Genomic DNA, 20,176 nt, shown 5'->3' on the forward strand with positions numbered 1-20,176 from the left:
GAAATGTGTGTCTATTTATTCTCCTCTTCCAAAAGGCCTTCCCCTTTGTATCTAAAGATGGTCATGTTAAATGCATTGTCAATGACCTCAAAGGTGACATTTTTCCCCCAGCAGAGAATAGAAGCATTTCTCAAAATTTTTTTTTCCTGAACATCAGTCTTAAAATGTAAAAGCTAATTCTACGGAAATAAAAATCTCACAAGGAACGCTCATAATTCCATCAACCAGCTTGGCTGGTGATCAATTCATGGAGGGTAAAGACCTACAGAATGTGAAGAGCCAAGGGAGGGACAGTATAACCCTGAGTCACTGACCACAGACTGTCTAAGTCAGGACCTGGGAAAAAGAGTTCACTCCTCATCCAATGTGCTACTCAAGTTTTTGTCTCTGGGACAAAATACCTGAGAGAACCACTTAAAGGAAGAATTTGTTTTGGCTCATGGTTTCAGTGGCTCCATTGCTTCTGGGCTTATGGGTAGTAAGGCAGAATCTTGTGGCAGGGAGCAAGTGGTGGCTCACTTTATGGTAGACAGAAAGTAGAGAGAGACAGAGACAGAGACAGAGAGACAGAGACAGAGACAGAGAGACAGAGACAGAGACAGAGAGAGAGAGAGAAAGAGAGAGAGGGAGGAGGAGGGAGAGAAGAAGGAGGGAGAGAAGTAACAAGAAGGGCCAAGGACAACATATATCCTAGTCCTCCAGTGACCTATTTTTCTCCAACCAGGCCTCCTAATAACCCATTGAGTATGAAGTCACCAATGGATTAATCCATTGATGAGATTATCACCCTTGGAATCCCGCCATTCCTCAATTGAATCACCTGCTGGGGCCCAAGCCTTCAACACATGTTCTTTTCAGGGAACATTTCATTTCATAGCTAAGCCATAGCATCCCACATACTCCTCCTTGCCCCCAGTGCTTATTAAGTGCAATTGAGATTGTAGCTGACTAGTGATTCTCCTAGTGAGAATCTGAACAAAGGGAAAGCTAAGTACTCTTCTAGAAAAATGATCTAAACTGAAATGCTCCTGGAATGAAAACTAGAATGTCCTGGCCTCTTCACGTCTGATCTGCATGGCGAAGAATCATTAGGAGCTCTGAGGAGAGCCTCCTGGTTCAGAGGCTACTACTGTCCACTGCACTCTATATGTCACCCTTCATAGCCCAGGGCATGCCATGGACTAACTGAACACCAGCCGTATGCAAAGTCCTCTACTGGATGTGTTGAGAGATATAAAATGAGTGTGTTGCAGCCTTAGTACTCAAAGAACCCATAATCTAGCAGATGAAAAAGTGAGTGAGAAATGTAAATCCAAACAGATTACATCCTGATTTATTATTACCTAGAATTCATGATGTGTCCTGAGTACCCCCACTCCCTAACACTACAGCTTCATGGAATCTAGCCAGTTATACTCCCAGCACCCTTCCAATTCACCTCTGCCTTCTCTTTCAATCTTCAGGTTTCAGTTAGAGAGTAACTTCTTTTGGTTTCTATTTTTTCTGTTTGTTTTGAGGCAGAGTCTCTCTATAGTCAAGGCTGGATATTAAGAAATTAAGATCCTCCCGTTCCCCCAGTGTTACGGTTACAAATATGTACCACTGAGGTTTTCCAACTCAACAAAGGTAATATTTTTGTGTGCCAGTCCTGGAGCTTGAACTCAGGGCTTGGGTACTATCCCTGAGTGGTTTTTTTTTTTTTTTGGCTTAAAGCTGGTGTTCTACCACTTGATCCACAGCTTCACTTCTGGCTTTTGGGTGGTTAATTGGAGAAAAGTGTCTCACGGGACTTGCCTGCCTAGACTGGCTTCAAACCACTTTTTTCAGATCTCAGCTTCCTGAGTAGATAGGATTACAGGTGTGAACTACCAATGCCCAGCTCAAGAGTCACTTCTTAAGGAAGGTTTCCCCAATTCTCCATGTTAGGCACCTTGCTATATCTTCTCATTGTGTCCTGCTATATCTTCTTATTGTATTTTCCATGTCACATTAATTGTAGCTTAATTACATATTTCTGAGATGATTTGGTGCTCTCCATTTTCATCATTAGGTTCCAGTCTCATGGGACAGAGACTGAGCAAACTTTTGCTCATCACTGAGTTCTGAGAGTCACCAAAGGTCCTAGTACAGAGGTAACTTGATAATTTTTTTTACGTGATTAAATATTCCACAAAGACACTTAGAGAAAAAGGGAAGATTCAGAAGTAGCAGACCATTAAAAGATGCAACAGCAAGGTGGTTGTTTCTTCCCCAAACCTTTACTCTGTACCCAGTACCTTGCAGAAACCAGTTCTGGAATGAATAAAATATATGTAATTATGAATGAATGAATGAACAATGAATTGGGCAATATAACTTCACACTCTCTTTTTATTTATTTAATGATTATACTTTATGGAAACAGTAATGTTTAAAAATCTGTTTTTTAGCTGGGTGCCATGGCTCATGACTATAATCCTAGCTACTCAGGAGGCTTAAGCCAGCCCTGGCAGAAAAGTCTTTGAGACTCTTCTTTCCAAGTCAACACCAGAAAATCAGAAGTGGTGCTGTGGCTCAAAGTGGTAGAGCGCTAGACTTGAGCAAAAGAGCTCAGGGGCTGCTCCCTGAGTTCAAGTCCTACTACTTCCCTCACCAAATTTATTTTTTTATGTATTTGTACCATAACTTTATGCAAGACGAGAAAAAAAAACTAATCAATCTTTTTATTTTCCCTAATGTAGCTGGTGGCTCACATCTCTAATCCTAGCTATTTATGAGCATGAGACCTGAGGATCGTAGTTCAAGAAAAGTCCGTGAGACTTTTATCCCAATTAACTATCAAAAAAATCTGGAACTAGAGTTGTGGTTCAAGTGATAGAACACTAGTGTTGAGCAAGCAAGGTTTAGAACAGTGCCCAGGCTCTAAGTTCAAGCCCCAGGGCTGTCATGCGATCATGTGTGCGCACGAGTGTGCGCGCACACACACGGTGCAGCTGATAAGAGAGTCATTTTTTTTATCAGTTACATGAAAAATTGATTCTGGCTCACATACTTCTATAACAAAAGACTGGACAGCTTCAGTTTTTTTCATTGAGAACTCGGTGAGTTTGACAGTAATAACAATAAACTGCCACATGTATCTTCGGAGCTTCAGATATACTTCATTGATTTGTTCATTGATTCACTCGGCACAAATTTACTGAATTCATATGTATCAGTCACTGAATGAGCTATATGCAGGAGGGAGGAGTACAGTCAAGACCCTCTCTCAGTTTACCTGGGAAATTTCATCTATAAGAAGCTTGAATCCAACTTAGTATAAAAGTTGGAAAGCAGACATCATTGGCACATAACACGTCTCCCATTTTTAGGCCTCATTGTCATCCATTGCTTTACTGAGTCCTCACACTAACCCACCATGAAGTTGCCAGTATCATTTCCATTTTACATGACAGAAGTGAGGCACTGAGAATCCAAGGAGCTTGGTAAAGCCAGGATTCAACCTAAGACTGTCTGACATATACTTGATGTGCTCGCCTCTTTCTTAAGCTCTTCTGACTTATAGAAATTGAAAATGGATAAGTAGTTAAGTAACAAGAGTACTAATGTAAGTTCATAAACAAAATAAATGGAAAGTTACATTTGGGGTGCTAAAGAAGCTAAGCAGGTGTCACCATATGGGGCCGCTTCCTGCAGCAGCCTTGCAGGATGGCCAGAGACTGACTAGTATTTCTGGAAGAAGGATAAAAAAGAAACATCAGTAGTCACATCTTCGCTCCTTAACACATATACTATGGGCCCAGTGTGAGCCAGACTGTATGTCTATGGAAGGAGCAAGCAGAACTTAGAATCACAGAGAAGGGGCCATTTTAATAAATTTCATGTATTTATTATTGTCAAGTGGAGAACCCTGAGGGTATACAGGACAGATACTCATGTAGAAAAGACCAAGAAAGGGCCAGTGGTTCAAGCTGGTAGGATTATAGAATTCCAGTTTGGAGAGCAAAATGAGAGAAAGTGGACACTATTGGGTAGAGCTGGGGTGCCTAGTATGCATCAGATCCTGAATGCAGAAGAGATACAAACACACATGTGTGTACATGCAGTGTATGTGCCTAACAGAATTGGGCTCCTATTGAGTTGAGTCCTTTGGTATCATAATAAAGTATGATTTGTTAAGGGATGAGTACACAGAAGGCAGATTTGCTTGAAGTTGTTGGGATGGCAATGTTGAAAGCTTGGAAAGATATTCATATCCAATCAAGTTTAGACCTGACTAACTCCCAAGGGTTATCGGAATACTGTGGGTATTCTGTAAGATGCAGACATTTGACTTAATTTATGTAATCACTGGAAAGCTTCAATTATGATTCTACACAAAGGATTCTGTATGCTAGAGTCCACTCTTTAAAACCTCTCTTTGGGGGCTGGGTATGTAGCTCAGGTATAGGATATGCTTACCTGGTATGCTGAAGACCCTAAGTTCAATGCCCAGTCTGGGATAACTTCTCCCTGGATATTTAATTCACTTGGGTTTTCTCTGTTTTAAGTTTTATATTCTTGGGGAAGATATTTTACTAAGATACGGAGTTCCATCTCCTCTTCTTCTTTCCTCCTCCTCCTCCTCCTCCTCCTCCTCCTCCTCCTCCTCCTCCTCCTCCTCCTCCTCCCCCTCCTCCCCCTCCTCCTCCTTCTCCTCCTCCTCCTCCTCCTCCTTCTTTCTTCTTCTTTTTATGTCAATTGTGAGGCTTGAACTCTGGGCTTGGGTGTTGTCCATGTGCTCTTCAGCTTAAGGCGAGCGCTCTACCGCTTGAGCCACAGCACTACTTCCAGTTTTCTAGTAGTTTATTGGAGATAAGAGTCTCACAGACTTTCCTGCCTGGGCTGGCTTTGAACCGTGATCCTCAATTCTCAGCCTCCTGAGTAGCTAGGATTACAGGTGTGAGCCACCAGCGCCTGGCTCCATCTCCTCCTCTAAGTTGAGTTAAAACTCTCTGTTTTCTCTGTCTCACTGTCCTTCCAAGTGTCAAGAGTACATTATGGTCTTTAATGTGTGCAATATGATTCTTAAGTTGACTATGTTGTGGTTCCTCTGTTCTCTCTAATGAGACAGACATCAGCCAGTTTTATTCCCCATTGCCATTCCAAACAACTGTAAACAGAGATTACTATCATGGATCCACTTCTGAGCACAACATCACACATAGCCTTTACTGACAACTTGGCCATATAAACCATTAATAATTACTGGAGATACATAGGCAGAATTGGATTCCTTAAATCAACCCCACAAATGTAAGACCATCTTTAGTAAAGACAGATCGGCTTAGCCCAAACTTTGGGAAACAGGAAAGTGGAATATTAAGTGGTTGAGATTGAAAGGGGTTTCATTGATCAAGATACATTGTATTTATAAACTGCTTTGTTAAATGGCAACTCCTTTGTACAACTACTCAAAGATAATTAAAAAAAGAAATTAAGATAAATCAGCAAAAATATACCATTCTGGTTAGGAGCATGGGTATAATATTGATATGTTCTTTGAGATTTCAAGATCAAGAGTTGGTTACTTGTCTTTCCCTTAGTACAGTTAAGGCAATCGGTTAGCCTGCCTACTGTATATAATAATCAATTATGTTCTGTAGAGGTGGCCAGTAGCCACCTCTTATCATGGGGGAGCTGAACAGAGAGGAAGTGATACGGTTGTTAATTGGGGATTTTCCTTTAAGTCTTAGTTTTCTCTGGCCGTTGTAATTCCAGGATCTTAGCCAACAAAAATCCACCCAAACAATGGAGTGTCTTTACTTCCTTCAGGTGAATTTAAACAACAACCTGTGGGAAATAACTATGTCTAATGTCCTCACCACATACAAGAACAGGGCTGGCAACCCTGGAAAACAGCAACAAAGGGAGTTTATGCTGCCATCTGTCTCTGGCAGATTTAAATGTTTATGGCACACTTAGCTGTAGGGTTTTGGCAGTAGTATTCTGGATACCCAGGACAGAAAGAAAGATGTGACTGAAATTAAGAGTACTGCAAGTTGACCTGATCCAATATGAAGCCTATTGTGCCACTTCCTTCCTTCCTTCTGGGTCTATCACTCATCTAGAGATATGAGCTTCATAGACTCTAAACAATACTTATCAACAATGGGGAAGAGAAAGCTAACATGATGTCTTGAAAGGAATTCTCTGGAACAATAAACAGATTCTCACCATTCAGCATCAACCAAAATACTTGGAATATGCATTCCCCTCACAGCTCTCTCTAAAGCTTTGTGTATTTCAGTCATTTCCTTTCTGGTCCCAGAATATAGTATCTTTGGATTACTCAAAGATCTTTTTACAGTTGTTTTCTACACCATTTATTTTAATAGCATAAATTATTCACGGAATCACAAATGTATACAAAATCTCTAATTTTTCTCCTCTTGAGGAACTCAGTCTCCTTAAGGATTTGAACAATGGGATTTGTGTTTGAGCAAGTTGTGAAATATAAGTCTTAAGCTTTAGGAATGAATCACATGTGATTTAGTTATTTTTAAACATAAATAAGTAAAGCCTGGAGAAAGGGGGGGCAGTGAGAGAGAATGGTTAAAGGGGGAGAAATAAAAGCAATGAATTTTCATGAACTGTGAGACAGTCTAAATATAGAAAAGGAGACACCAGTCATCTTGGAGGGTTGAATATCACCTCCCTCTGTACTTCCCCCACTCCCATATATACACGCTCATTTGTCAGTCTGCAAATAAAAATCTCAGCACACCTAGAAGCTTTTTTTTTAACATTGGGAAAATGTTAGCTATCTTAGCTAAACCACAGAACTTATATTCCACAGTATCTGAATCTTTACTGGCTTGGATGACATGAAGTTAGAAACTTGATTGTCCCAAACATGTTATTTTTCACTCCCTGTGAAATATTTAAGGCGAAGTAGTTGCTTATCCAATTATTTGGCACACTGGGTTTAGTATAGAACAGAATTAGGATTTTTAAAAAGTTACTTCCCTAGCCTAGGTCAAAAGCAAGCATTAGCAAGTCTCAGAGACTAGAGAGGAGTGAGTACTGTTTGCTGGCTACTTGATGAGGATTTCTTTCCTCTGGGACAGTGACTGCCTGGCTTTGGCAAACAGGAAGTTAATGAGGGACAGAGAACAAGACTCCCCTGTATAACACATAGTTTTCTGTGAGTCAAATGGGACTCTAGGCAGTTAGCACCTCAGAATTCCAAAGTGTTAGGATAGGCAAAAGTTTCCCAAGAGGTTATGGGGGCTAACATTCAGCTGCAGATAATTGTAAAAGCAGGAGACCTAACTCTCAGAAGTTTGAAAAAAATTGCCATTGGGGATTTTTTCCTCCAGTCTATGTCATTCATCCTGAGCAAGCAAACACTTCCTATGTTGTTCAGCTGCAAAGGGAAGGTGGGGTGTTTTTTTTTTTTTTTTAACACATCTGAAAATTCTTAAGAATTTTTGGAGGTGGAGTCTAGATTCCTTCTCGTTAAGTATTGGGCTAGTCCTAGTGACTCAATTCTAATTCAGGGAAGGAATAGAAGTGAATCGGTGTGTCTTTCAAGGCTAATTATAAAAGACCCTAGAAGTTAAGCCTGACTCCTCTCTCTGTCTCTGTCTCTGTCTCTCCCTCCCTCTCTCCCTCTTCTTCTCTCGCTTTTCCTTTGGAGCATGAAAACCACATACTAAAAAAACCACAGATTGCAAGACCACATAGACAAGATGCTTGAAGTGAAGCTGTAGTTTTAGCCCCAGCTGTTCAAATAGTCCCAGCCCATGTGCCAGATGGAAGAATTAAACAGCTTTTTAGTTGGCCCCATTCCACAACATCTGATGGCAATAGCTCCTGAGACAGAATCTCAAGACAAGCTGGTTCAGTGATGGATCCTCAGGAACCCTGAGAAAGTAAAAGGAAGATAAATGTTGTGTTTTTAGGCAGCCCGTTTCATGAACTGAGGTTTCACAATAGATAACCAGACTTTCTTTTGTTACCTAGATGTGAGGTATGACTTAACAAAACTTAGAAAACCATAGGTACATTGTTTGAGGTCTGAATGGAGGGTAGATTGAAAAGATTTTGAAGATGTTTGTGAGGTACTAAAGGAGCCATGGACACATGTATCATAAGGCAGAGGAAAGAGGAGACCCTGATTGAAAAGTAGTGGAAAGTCTATCAATGTGCCAATCTGAGAGCATGCAAAATAAAAAAAAGATGCCCAACGAACTCTTGATCTAATAAGGAGATTTCCAGCAGAATCTGGAGGTGCTGCTGGTTCTTGTAGCTATCTTAGTGAAATTAGAGAGAAGATGAACAAAAGAAAAGGATTGAGCCAAGACTTTGGGAATTCAAAAGTCAACTACTTCTTAGTCACCTCTCCAGGAGGCAAATGAAGCTAAAACCAAAGTGTGCAATTTCCACTTAAAGATGAGGCAACAATGGCCCTAGACCCTCTTTTTAAAGTCCCCATGTGCCCTGTAGTTTCCTTCAGACAGAATACTCTAAAGACCTTAAAGGAATGCTTTGTAGAAAAGGAAAAGAGGCTTTGGGACACTTGAAATTCAATAGGAAAGGAGCAGGTGGAGAAAAACATTCACTCATAAAGATGGGGCACTTACATACAACAGGAAGGATAATCCAGAGGGAAAACCCTAGAGCCCAAAGAATAGAGCTAAGAGCCAAGGAGAATCATTCTTAGGGATTCTTCTGAGCACTAATCAATGAACAGGCTGCTTTTCAGTATTACTCCCACCACTGACTACTGAGTGTATCTTACCTATATGGGTAATTTTATGCCTGTTCTTCAGCAGCCTATTGGATGGGGGTAGGGAGGGGCAGGGAAGGCACGCGGAAAATATATGCACCTGCATCTAAGAGTCACATCTGAAGCACCTGAACCTTAGATTTGGATAATAAGACACTGGACAGAGATGGATCCCACTTTAGATGATGTCTTTGGGATGTGAGGATGAGGGTATTTTGCATGTGGAATCAATATCATAACTTATCCCAGTGAACAGAATGCTACATCTTTAGAATATAATCACATTTCTTTGGCATTGCTTCCATTAGAGGGTGGAATTGAATTCACTTCCTCTTAGAGAAGGGCTGGTCATAGTGACTTGCTTTCAACAACAGAATGCTAGGTTATAGAAGGTTACACAACCGTCACCTTGTTATCTTGTTGGTACATGGATTTTGGAGCCTTGAACCATCATATAAAATGTTCAGCCAGCCTGAAACCATCAGGCTAACAAAATCTCATGGAGATACATGTTAAGTTAGAGCTGCTCTGCTCCAGCTGCTTCAACTCCAGTTCATTTCATCATCCCAAATCTAATACCAGATGTGGAATGACAGAACTTCAAAGATGACCCAGCCCATCTGCATCTGCTTGCAGCCTCACCTCATGAAACATCGCAAGTTATAGCTACTTGGCTAAACTGCTTCTTAACTTCTGACCAATAGAAAGTTTGAGGTAATAAATACAAGCTAGTTTAAGAAAGTAAATGTTGTTCCTGGTTTGTCATATAGTAATAGATCATAGGAACAAGGGAACTCCATTTACATGCTTCTGTCTGGAGAGGAAACCATGGACCTCACTAGCAAGTTGGTATCTTGTACCAACACAGTGGAGTAGGTACCAGAGGTCATTGCAGATGTTAGGTGGGCCATTTTTCCTCACTGTTTCCTTCCTCATTCTTGGTTTTCTACCTCCACTTGGCTCCATGTCATGTTTTCATTTGACACCAAGGCTTTAGGCTATACTCTAGTAACTTCTCTTGATTTGTTCATCTCTTTGGGACATTCTATCTTGTTCTCTTCAGGATTTCAACTCTAGCACTGTCCTAACATGCATTCTGGCACATTTGTGTCCCACCACACCACAGAGGCTCCTTCTCTTCCTATTTGTAGATCCTCTTTGGCTGTAGAGAATCCTGAAGCATGCCCTAGTCAGTTCATGTACCAGGCTCCAAGATCAGCTTAGGGAAACTGCTGCCCTGCATTTCCTTCTAAGACTTCAGTTCCCACAAGGGGAATACACATAGTTGGCCTTCAGAAAAACACAGAACAGACCCGAATAGACCCTACTCCTGGGGTTTGGGAAGGGTGCATGCCTTTCCCCTTCAGACTGTAGGAAGATACAATCCAGAGGAGGACTAACTCTGGGGCACTTGATAGCACAGGGTTCAGAAGAGCTGCTGATTACCTTAACTAGGGCAGAGCTATCTTGACACCAGCCAAGACTGTGGGTTAATCCTGTATCCAGTGCTCTCTTGGACCCAGAAAGACAGCTTAGCTAGAGGAAGTAGAGAAGGGAGGCTTGGAGTCTTGCTTTTAGTGTGATGATGAGTCTTCCAATATATGGCTTATCATCATTGCTGTGGTTTGCAGAAGCTCCTGCTTGTGTTCTACATTATTTTTTCTTGTTGTCAGTTAAATTTGACAGAATTCCATGGTCACTGTGGACCAAAAAAATATGGGAGAGTTCTAATAAGGCCTGGAGGCTTGAAGTGACCCTAGTAAAGGAAGATAATTTCCTGAGTTACAGCCACAAGCACAAAGATGCTCATTCATGGTGTGTCACAGAGTTTAAACATGATGCTGAAGTCATCATAAACAGAGAAGACATTAGCTCATTTACTTTGTGGCTACAGTGGCAGCATTTGCATTACACTTCTAGGGTTCAGTTTAGCTCCCTTCCCCCTGCAAATGGCCAGTCTGAGGCTGTAACTTCATCACTTACTGATGTGTGACTTTGCAAATATTACTTCATCATTCAGGCCCACTTGTGGATTGAGAAGTTGGGGCATGTACCAGGCTTCAGCAAGTCCTCCCTCCCACCATGCTGCTGAAAATGGGGTCAAATTGTCATCCAAATGCAGACCCTGCACTCTCAGGGTCTGTCTCCTTTTTAGCCTGTAAGACGAGATGATCAAAAATATCATGATAAATATATGCATTAGATGACATAAGAGATCCTTAAATAACATTTAAGGACTGTGTTGATTTTCTATTTTGGTGACATTTGGAAATATACCACATCACCTGCATATTAATAATCAGCAGCAGCAAAAAAAGTCAGCTTTCTTTGCCTGCTGTGAATTCTCCAGTACAGTTGGAAGATAATGGACACAGAGACTGAGGACAATTCAATCTCTCTCCAGCAGGTATGGCTGGGTGTCAGTAAGGCAAGCCCATCAAAGCCACATGTCCTAATTCCAGCATGCACAGAAGAGGTCCAAAGGTTCAGTAACAATCCCACCATTTCACAGAGCATGAGAAAGACTCAGGAATTTTATCTGTTGCTCTGCTTTGTGAAGAAAAAAGAAAAGATCCGTGCCAACTTATGTGCCTAATGTAAGTTTCTATGTAGCACAAATATCTGGGGATCACGAATTATGCCGGGGACAAACTATAGAAATGAAGTGAGTAAAAGCAGCTCCCCCTGAGGGAGTCCTACATTCCGTGGGGCATCAGAAAGGTACTGCCTAGAGAAGTCAAATGGAGAAAGGAATGTTCAGAATGCCCTTGGTAGATCTGTTATTTGAAAAGCTGAGAGATACCTTGAATCGTACTTAGCTTTAGTAGAGAAAATTTGAGCCAGGTGCTGGTGGCTCCTATTTGTAATCCTAGCTACTCAGAAGGCTGAGATTTGGAGATTTCAGATTGAAGCCAGCCTGGGCAGAAAAGTCCATGAGACACCATCTCCAGAATAATGAACAGAAGGCTGGGTTGTAGGTGTAGCTCAAGTGGTAGCATACTAGCTGAGCAAGCAGGCTGATAAGCAAGCCAAGTAAGTGTAATGCCTTCAGTTCAAATTCTGGTCCTGGCAAAATCCATGATATTTTAACTACTGGATCCTGGAAGTTGGGGTGAATTGGCATGAGAGGTGCATCATGTCTCATTTTACTCTGTGTGTGTGTGTGTGTGTGTGTGTGTGTGTGTGTGTGTGTGTGTTGAGGGGGGGCAATAAGGTGGTACTATGGATTGAATTTAGGATCTAAGATAGAAGCTCTGTCATTTGAGCCTCCAGTTTCTTTTTGTATTGTTATTTTATTTTTTTATTGTGAAAATACTGTACAGAGGGGTGACAATTACATGGGCAAGATAATGAGTACATTTCTTATCAAGCGTTGTAGCCTCCTCCTTTGTTTCCCCTTCCCATCCCTTCCCATCCTCCCCTCCCCCGGCCCCAATTAATCCTCCCTGGGTTCTCCCCCCCACCCCCACCCCCGCACCAAAGTTGTAAAGTTCGTTTTTGACATAACAACTTGTACATCTAATTGTTGCAATGTGTCCACCTGCATCCCTATTTAAACGATTTGTTTTTCCCCTTTCCCTCCACAAATTATACCAACATGAAATACAGTGAACGCAGGGGTTATACTGTGGGGGAGGGACATACAAAGCAACAAAGAAATAATCTTATAAATGCATTAGAAACAATCGCATGAAAGAAAAAACAACATTTGAATACATAGGGTTCATTTCCCTAACATCACCTTATCTGACCTTTTCTGCTTGACTCAGACATTGTTATTTTTGAGATAAGGTCTCACTTTATGCCTAGGCTGGCCTGTGTTGTATTCCTCCCACTGTGCTTCTGCGTATTCCTGGGGATGAAAGGTATGTACGACTGCATCTAGTCGTTATGCTTTCCCTGTAGCTGGGGCAACAGAAGAGTGCCACTGTTCCCAGCCTTTGATGAGCGTGGAGTCTTGGCAACTTTTATGCCCAGGCTAATTTTAAATCATCACCACCTGATTTCCACCTTCCAAGTAGCTAGGATTACAGGCTTGAGCCGCCATCATGACATCATGGCACTTTGTGTTGGCATTTGCTCTTCTATGTGCCTTAGGAAATTCTTTTGTGTCTTTCTCAAGACAGTCTCCCTGCTGCCATTCTTACCCCTTATCTTGGAACCAGTGCAAACCATCAGGTGGTCTTCTGTATCACTTCTGTGACTGTTGCCTACGTCTCTATTGCATGAAAATAACATCAACACCAATGCAACTCTTCCAGTGGGACTGAGGGAAGGATGGTATCTCATGGGGCACTACCCAAAGTGTCCCTGCACTTGCTAGGCAGGTGTTTTACTCCTTGAGTCTCACCTTCAGCCCTTTTTGCTTTAGTTTTTAGATAGGGTCTGATGTTTTAGTCCGTTGTTTTGAAGCATGGTCTTCCTACGCATGCCCCCTATCTATGGGCAGGCCAATGAGGGGCCTTTGCCAAAGGTATGGACAGAGTGTGAAGAGTAGGATTTACACACACACACACACACACACACACACACAGCTTACCTTGTGAATGGAGCTGAGATTGGGCAGCTTGTTTCCCATATTGCCAAACTTTGGTGAAAAAACCTGGAGTACAAGAATTCTGTGCAAATCTGGTCTTCTTGGCCATGAGGAAGGCCTGTATGCCAAAGTAAGAGAACAGAATGTACTTACCATTTTGTTAGTTGGATTTGTTTTAAATATTTTAAATATGTAGATATGTCCTGACTTTTCTTCTTATCCAGACCTTGAAGATGTTAGGAGTGGTTCTTTTACTACCCCATTCCCAGAACTATGTTCTAAACCAAGTTATACACACTACAACTCCCCTACCCCAGCTAATTTCTGTCACAGACATTTTATATGTGATCGGTGAATTAAAAATAATTCTAAAATGTTTAGTTTTAAAAAATTAAAAAAAACATTAACGACTTGTTAAAAATTATATGAGATCCAAGCTCAAATTCAAGTATCTACAAGTAGTTTTATTGGAACATATGTATGCTTATTCACCTATGGATTATGCCTGGCTGTTTTCTCTACAACTACAAATGAATAATTGAAACAGAAGTTGTACAGCATGCCAAGACTAAGGTGTTCTCTCTCTGGCCCTTGAAGAAAAAGTCAGTAGACTTTAGGCCCCTACTAAAGTAGCAGACAGGTCAGAGGAAGGGAGGAATCTAGCAGCTCTCACACTGGCTGCACAAGAGAATCACCTGTTGAGTTTCCATATAGGCTAGTCTACCCTCCATCTTTCTAGAATGTTGGTCAATGGGTATGTGGGGAAGGAGTAGGAGTTGGTAGGTGTGGAAATGTTTTAAAAATTGCCTGGTGATTCAAATGAGTCAGGTGTTAAGAACCATGGGGCTATGGGAATGAAATACATGAGGCTCTGGATGAATCTTTCAAGTGTCAGTTCCTGGAGGTGGGTCTTGTTTTTTTCCCCCAAGGTTCTCAATGGGTTATAGCCTTTCTCTGGGGATAAAGATACTGTTACCAGATTTGGCTGAAGAAGAGGAGAAGGTAAGAATAATTGTTTCTCCCTGTAATATGATGGATAAAGCTCAGCTTTATTATAACTGAACTCTTGAACTGCTGGTTCAGATGAGTCCCTGGATTTCCCTGACACCATGAGTCTGCCAGGTTGGCACACTTGGGGCTGGATAGCTAACATCTGTCAGATCACTTCTCAGGATATACCCCAACAGAGAACTCTTACCCCATCTTTGCAGTGTGCCTTCCATAATTATTGGTGGTCTCGCAGGGAAAGAATAAAAAAGACAACTCTATTGGAATCCCATTCTCCACTAGCACAGTCAGCAACATTGGCAGAGGATGGCTTCCGGGCTGCAAGGCTGCTCGGAGCTATTATTGTGCTGGGCTCTTTCTCAGCATGACTCAACGCAGACAATATAGCACACCGAGAGCGTGGGGGATGAACAGTAAATACGAGGCCTTGGATTTTTTTTTTAATCTTGTCAGTTTTCCCCTGATTTGTGTCCTTTATACTAGCCCCCTCTCCTATATAAGCTTCTCAAAGCTAATGCCCATAACGCCACCACCCACTGGTAGCAGCAGGCTTCTGGGCCACTGTGAGGCTCTCATTGCAGAGATTTACAATGCCCGCCATTATTCAGCAACTGTACGTGTTAACCCAGTGGCACAAGGTTGCTCCAACACCTTCCCCTCTGGTTTTTCTTTGCTCTGGGGGCCGATAGCAACTACAGGAGTGCCGCCCTCCTGACTCCAGCTGCTTCCCTCAGCCCGCTCCCATCACACCCTCCAACCCACCAGTGCAGGAAGAGCCCTGCTGAAAAAGACTGTAACAGTGGGCAATTATGAAATTGAGAGGATGCTTGACAGCTGTACTGCCACGTTTAAAAAGTTAAAAATATTTCTCAAAGGCATTTCTTTGGTCTCCTATAGATTCCAGCCCTCCATCCCCTTTCTTTTATTAAGAGTGCATGTGATTAAATCATTATAGACACACAGTAAAGCTCTAAAATGTGAGCTAGCCGCTGAGGCTGCTGGGAGTGACCTCAACAAACGGAACATAGCTGCTTGGAAGTAAAATAAGGTTATATATTTTGCTCCCTGAAACCACCACCCTGGGCTGGGTGTGGTAGTTCAAGCCTATAATCCTAGCTACTTGCAGGGTTGAAGATGGGGAATCAGGGTTTGAGGCCAGCCCAGGCAAAAAAGAAGTTCCCTAGACTCTATTTTTAATCAATGGCAGGGTGTGGTGCCACATACCATTATCCCAGCTAAGGTGAAGCACAATGGTTGGGTACAATGATGTGCACCTGTCATCCCCAGCAGCACAGGTAGCACAAGTAGAAGATTTGCATCCCATACCAGTCCAGGTTAAAAGCAAATAACCAATACAAAAGAAAGGGGGAAGGTTTGGAAGCATGGCTCAAGTGGTCGAGGGCAAGCTCAAAGATTTTAATTCAATCTTATGTACCACAATAAACCAAAAAGCAAACGACACCCCAAATCCAACAACCATGAAACTCAAAAAACAAGCTCACCCACCAGATTCCTGGAGCATCACTCTTTTGACTTTTTAAATTATATTCAGTGCTTAGGATTCTCATTCAAGTAATAAATGTGCACATTATCACTATGATGGATACTGGGAAGTCCACCTCTGTGTAGTCTCCTGTTCTAGAATCTGGTGGCGGTGGCAGTGACTGTGTAAAGATGCATTTGCCCTTAGCACTGGCACCCCAGTGCTTTAGTGGAAAAGCAGGAGCAGCTAGAGGTGGAGACCTGCCAGCTGTACTGGAACTTGCCCTGCCTGGGAGCATTCAGGCAGGTCTACCTCTGTGGGAGAGGATGCTGCTTTGTGAAGGGTTCACAAACAGAAGCCCCAGAGGTTATAGAAGAGCAAAGGTAGCAAAATCAGCTGCTGCTCATGGGTAAGCGATCTGGCTAGGCGAAAACCAGGTTTCCTGGAATTAAAAAAAAAAATCCAATATAGACTCACAAACATTCAAAACACTAAATATACTCTGCAGATTGATGGCCATATTTGGCATAAACCTTAGTAGTAATTTGTTAAATTATGGGGGTGTGGCAGGGATGTGTGGAATTATGAGAGAGTTGACAAGAAGGTAGTGACTGAAGTAGGACCAGACTTCCAAGCCAGCAGTACCAGTCCACTGTGGGGTTTTGACAGTGCCCTGCCTGTTCAGGGCACATGCAACCATGGGTGTGTTTGGGGAGGTGTACTGAGCTCAGTAAGAAACAGTGAAGCTATTTCCCAGAGCATCTGTATGTGAAGCTTTGATCACATGTAAAGCATTCAATGGAGTGGAATCTACAGAGAGTAGATAAAAGCTAAATGGGACCGTCATGGAAAAGACCAGATAGGCTCCAGCTCATCAGAGATGAATAGACCCTGTGGTGACCATGAGCACAGAGCCAGAGAGTAACCTGCAGCTCACAGATTCATTTTGCATGGCCCCCACTCCTTCTCACATAGTGTGTTTGCCTTTGGTGACAAAGAATTTTAAGACAATGTTTCTTTATTACGGGAGATAGTCTTTTGGGCACTCATGAAGGTATATCAAGATGTATGGAGAATCTTCTATACTTTATTCCATATCATGTTACAATAAAACAAGTGACAGCTGACAAACCGTTACATCCTTCATAATACAGACAAATTACAAGTGGTAACAAATATGCAACGCATAGTATTCCGTTCTCCTTACTAGATGTCCTTTTGAAGTATAATAGTTTTCTGAATGATGCTAGCACATTTCGTAGGTACCAACCTCATTAGAAAGTACATATCTCAGTGCATCATACACACAAAAAAGACAATAAAAGGGAAAAGTCCACTTCCAAACAAAGAGTGTAGATTTCATATATGCTGCTATGAGAAGGGGAATGGCAATAGGTAATTGCTTATTTTATTTGAGATTTGGAAGGTTTTATTCTGATGTATGAGAAAATTGCGAGGCAGTAACATACAGTTTCCTCTGCCTACAAGCCAGTAAAGGAGATGGACGTTACACACAGTAATGCAGCATATTCCTATGTATAAGGGGCAGGCAACAATCTACCCCAGTATGTACAGCCTAAACATCCTCTTATATAACAAAGATTACAAATCCAGTAATATTCACAGATGAGAATCTTATATGAATGCATACCTAGGGTGCTTATTATATCGGCTGTCCTATACACACCGAGGAAGGATACTGAGCCTTGATCTCTGTGAAGCCTTGGAGGCTCCTTTGCAGAGTCCTCTGATCATTCTTGGAAGGGAGAAGTAGCTTCTAACCCATGCATCATAGGTAGACAGCCACCCCAGCTTTCTGCCCTCTATATTTTCATTGAACATCATTTCAATCAAACCAGTCCTTTAATGAAATGGAAATGAAGTCCTGGTATCTCCTTCCTGCATATTTCCTGTGCAGTGAGGTCATGTGAATGCAGTCACCAGGCTAAGGTGTTCATGCTATTCTCACCAGCTGGTGGACCTCAAGTGACTCCTTCATACAAAAATAATCTCACAAACATTCCAGTGCTTCCCTTTTTCTGATATATTCCAGTATAATTAATCTGTTAATGAACATAGTCTGTATTGATTTTCATGACTCCCCTCAGGGAGCCTAGGAGTGAAAAGCAGGTGTGGGTGTGGGTGTGGGGGGAGGAGGGATGGGTCTGTGATTGCAAAAAGGAGAGGAAAGAAAGGGGCCAAACCAAACTTTGGATTTCCTGTGTGGTTGACAAGGATGGGGATCTGAAAAGCTTTTAACTTGCTGGGAGCATGTCTCTGTCATAAGACTGATTCCCTATGCTACGTTTTATTTCCCAAGAGAAGTTGTCTACGAGAAGGGCATGATCTTATCACCCTCACATTCCTAATTGAAGTCTTTCAACCTTAAATAATTTCAAATTAGAAGCCTTATTAAATGGTAAGGTTTAATCAACCAACTCTTTGATTTAAACTTATAAAACACGAGCATTACGCTTCTCCCCCAAATAAGTGAACAATTCAAAATAAGGAACAGGGAAAAGGCCGTTTCTGATTACATATACAGTTCTTTCATATGTTTACTTCAAGAAATCCTAATTTAAGTATACTTTAAATCAAAATAGCTCTAAAGACTTCCATGGATTGGAATGTATGGAAGAGGAATGAGAAAGATCCCTGGGTAGTAAAGAGTAAACATTCTAGTATTGGGTTTTGTTTACTTTCTTTAAAAACCAACTAGTAAACAATTCCTTGCCTAGTATTCATGAGTTCATGATGAACAAGACATCTGGTTAGGACGGGTTTTGACCTGGAATATGCACTCACACCTCACTTCACTCCACAGACAGTACCATTTTATAGAGAGGTATTCTGGGTCCACTTCTCTATGTGTAATGGGTTTGACTATAGGGAAGTTTCCCCAGACCTGACTCTCAGAAAGCCCTTGTAGAGATGGATCATAATTCTTAGTTTTGATCCTAAAAGTGTATGGCATATTTCAAAATTGTCATTGCTCCTTCTTTCTAACAAATAGGAAAATGTGAAGCAATGGACACAAAGGTATTTCTGTGGGAACTGTGCATGCAGTAGATGAAAGTCTTTAAACTGCTTCTTGACCCCAGTAACACCAGAATTTCCCATGGGAGCCAGCCTCCACCAGGCAGCCCCTCTCCAGATCAAAAAGGTCAATACCAGTGCCTTTTCTGCATTGCCACAGGCTCCTGGTATCCTTAAACAAGAGAAGCTGGAGTCTCCTTTTTCCTATTTCTATCTTTAAAGCAAAATTCCTGCATTGTTTCTAAAACCTGCATTTGAACAGTTATTCCAGAAGACTGGTTTAAAGTCAGGTACCCAATGATATCTTCTAATGAGCTTGGAATGTTTTCTAAAAATATAATCAAAGGTGTGTGTTGTAAGTGAGAAAACCTTTCACTCTGGGTAAATTAATCCTTTGCGTTTAAGTATTAATCATCCAAGGCTGTGTTCAGAGTTCCTCTGAACTATGATCTGAATCTTTTACACCCAAGTTTTAAATATTCTGTTCCTCACTCTTTTCTCCATATAAAACACAAGGGGTTAACAGAGTAGAGATAGCAAAAAAAAAAAAAAAAAAGATGTTGACAAGACACAGAACCAATGTAAAAAGTTACCTCTATTTCTTGAGGTTGAAAACTATTCGGTATAGCCCTGTCTTTGTTCTTGATGCTTAGTATGTGTTTTCTTCATTTCCAAACTGCTCTGAAGACAGTTATGCTATTTGTGGCTTGAAAAGGCTAAGTGAGTTTCACTATCCTATACAAATGTGTGGTTATTTCCAAGAAACAACAAAACAAAACAAAACACATTTTGCAAATTCTTCAAAAGGTAAGCGACAGGTGGGCCCCACAGTCTGGGGCCCTGCTGTCTAAGTCAGTCAGAGAACAGGGGTTTGCTGCAGTGAAAAAGGTCCTTCCTTAGTGGTTACAAAATATGCACTGCTCTCAAAGAAAACACATATTTTTTTTTTGCCACTGTGTGGCTTTCAAGTACAGACATTACTGAAGAAGTGTGAACACCAAATGTGTTGTCTTAATGTATTTAAGACATGGGTGGTGAAAACATAAAAACCTTTACAGAGACGCTGTGCTGCAGAGGGAAATCAAACAAAATCAAACACAAAAGACTGAAAAGAATACATGCCATGTATCAGTAAGCAAAGCTTAATCTTCACATAGTTCTTGGAAATCACAAGGTATCCAAATGCGTGCAAGGTTTTAAATGAATTGCAGAGAAAACAGGGTCTTGCCAGCTTCAATTTTCTTGTAAGTGAAATCCACCACAGGGAGCGCAGGGAAACCAATCCATGATTCCCTTCACATTATTGGCCACTTCATTAATGTTTTGTTTCTTTCCTGAATGATGACAACTTAATCCTGAA

The 20,176-nt window shown here is 41.5% G+C and overlaps 1 protein-coding gene across 2 annotated transcripts in view; it reads right to left on the reverse strand.

Moving 5' to 3' along the window:
* Positions 1 to 16,847: 16,847 nt before the first annotated feature.
* Cdk14 (cyclin dependent kinase 14) overlaps positions 16,848 to 20,176 on the reverse strand; it is a 538,666-nt gene continuing 535,337 nt past the window's right edge. For both annotated transcript variants that reach the window (XM_042684715.1, XM_042684719.1), the window contains exon 15: positions 16,848 to 20,171. The gene's annotated coding sequence lies outside the window, so the exon portion shown is untranslated. The remainder of the gene's footprint in view (positions 20,172 to 20,176) is intronic.

This window comes from Dipodomys spectabilis, unplaced genomic scaffold (genome assembly GCF_019054845.1).
Source record: "Dipodomys spectabilis isolate Male_0828 unplaced genomic scaffold, ASM1905484v1 ptg000089l, whole genome shotgun sequence".
In the NCBI taxonomy this organism is placed as follows: domain Eukaryota; kingdom Metazoa; phylum Chordata; class Mammalia; order Rodentia; family Heteromyidae; genus Dipodomys; species Dipodomys spectabilis.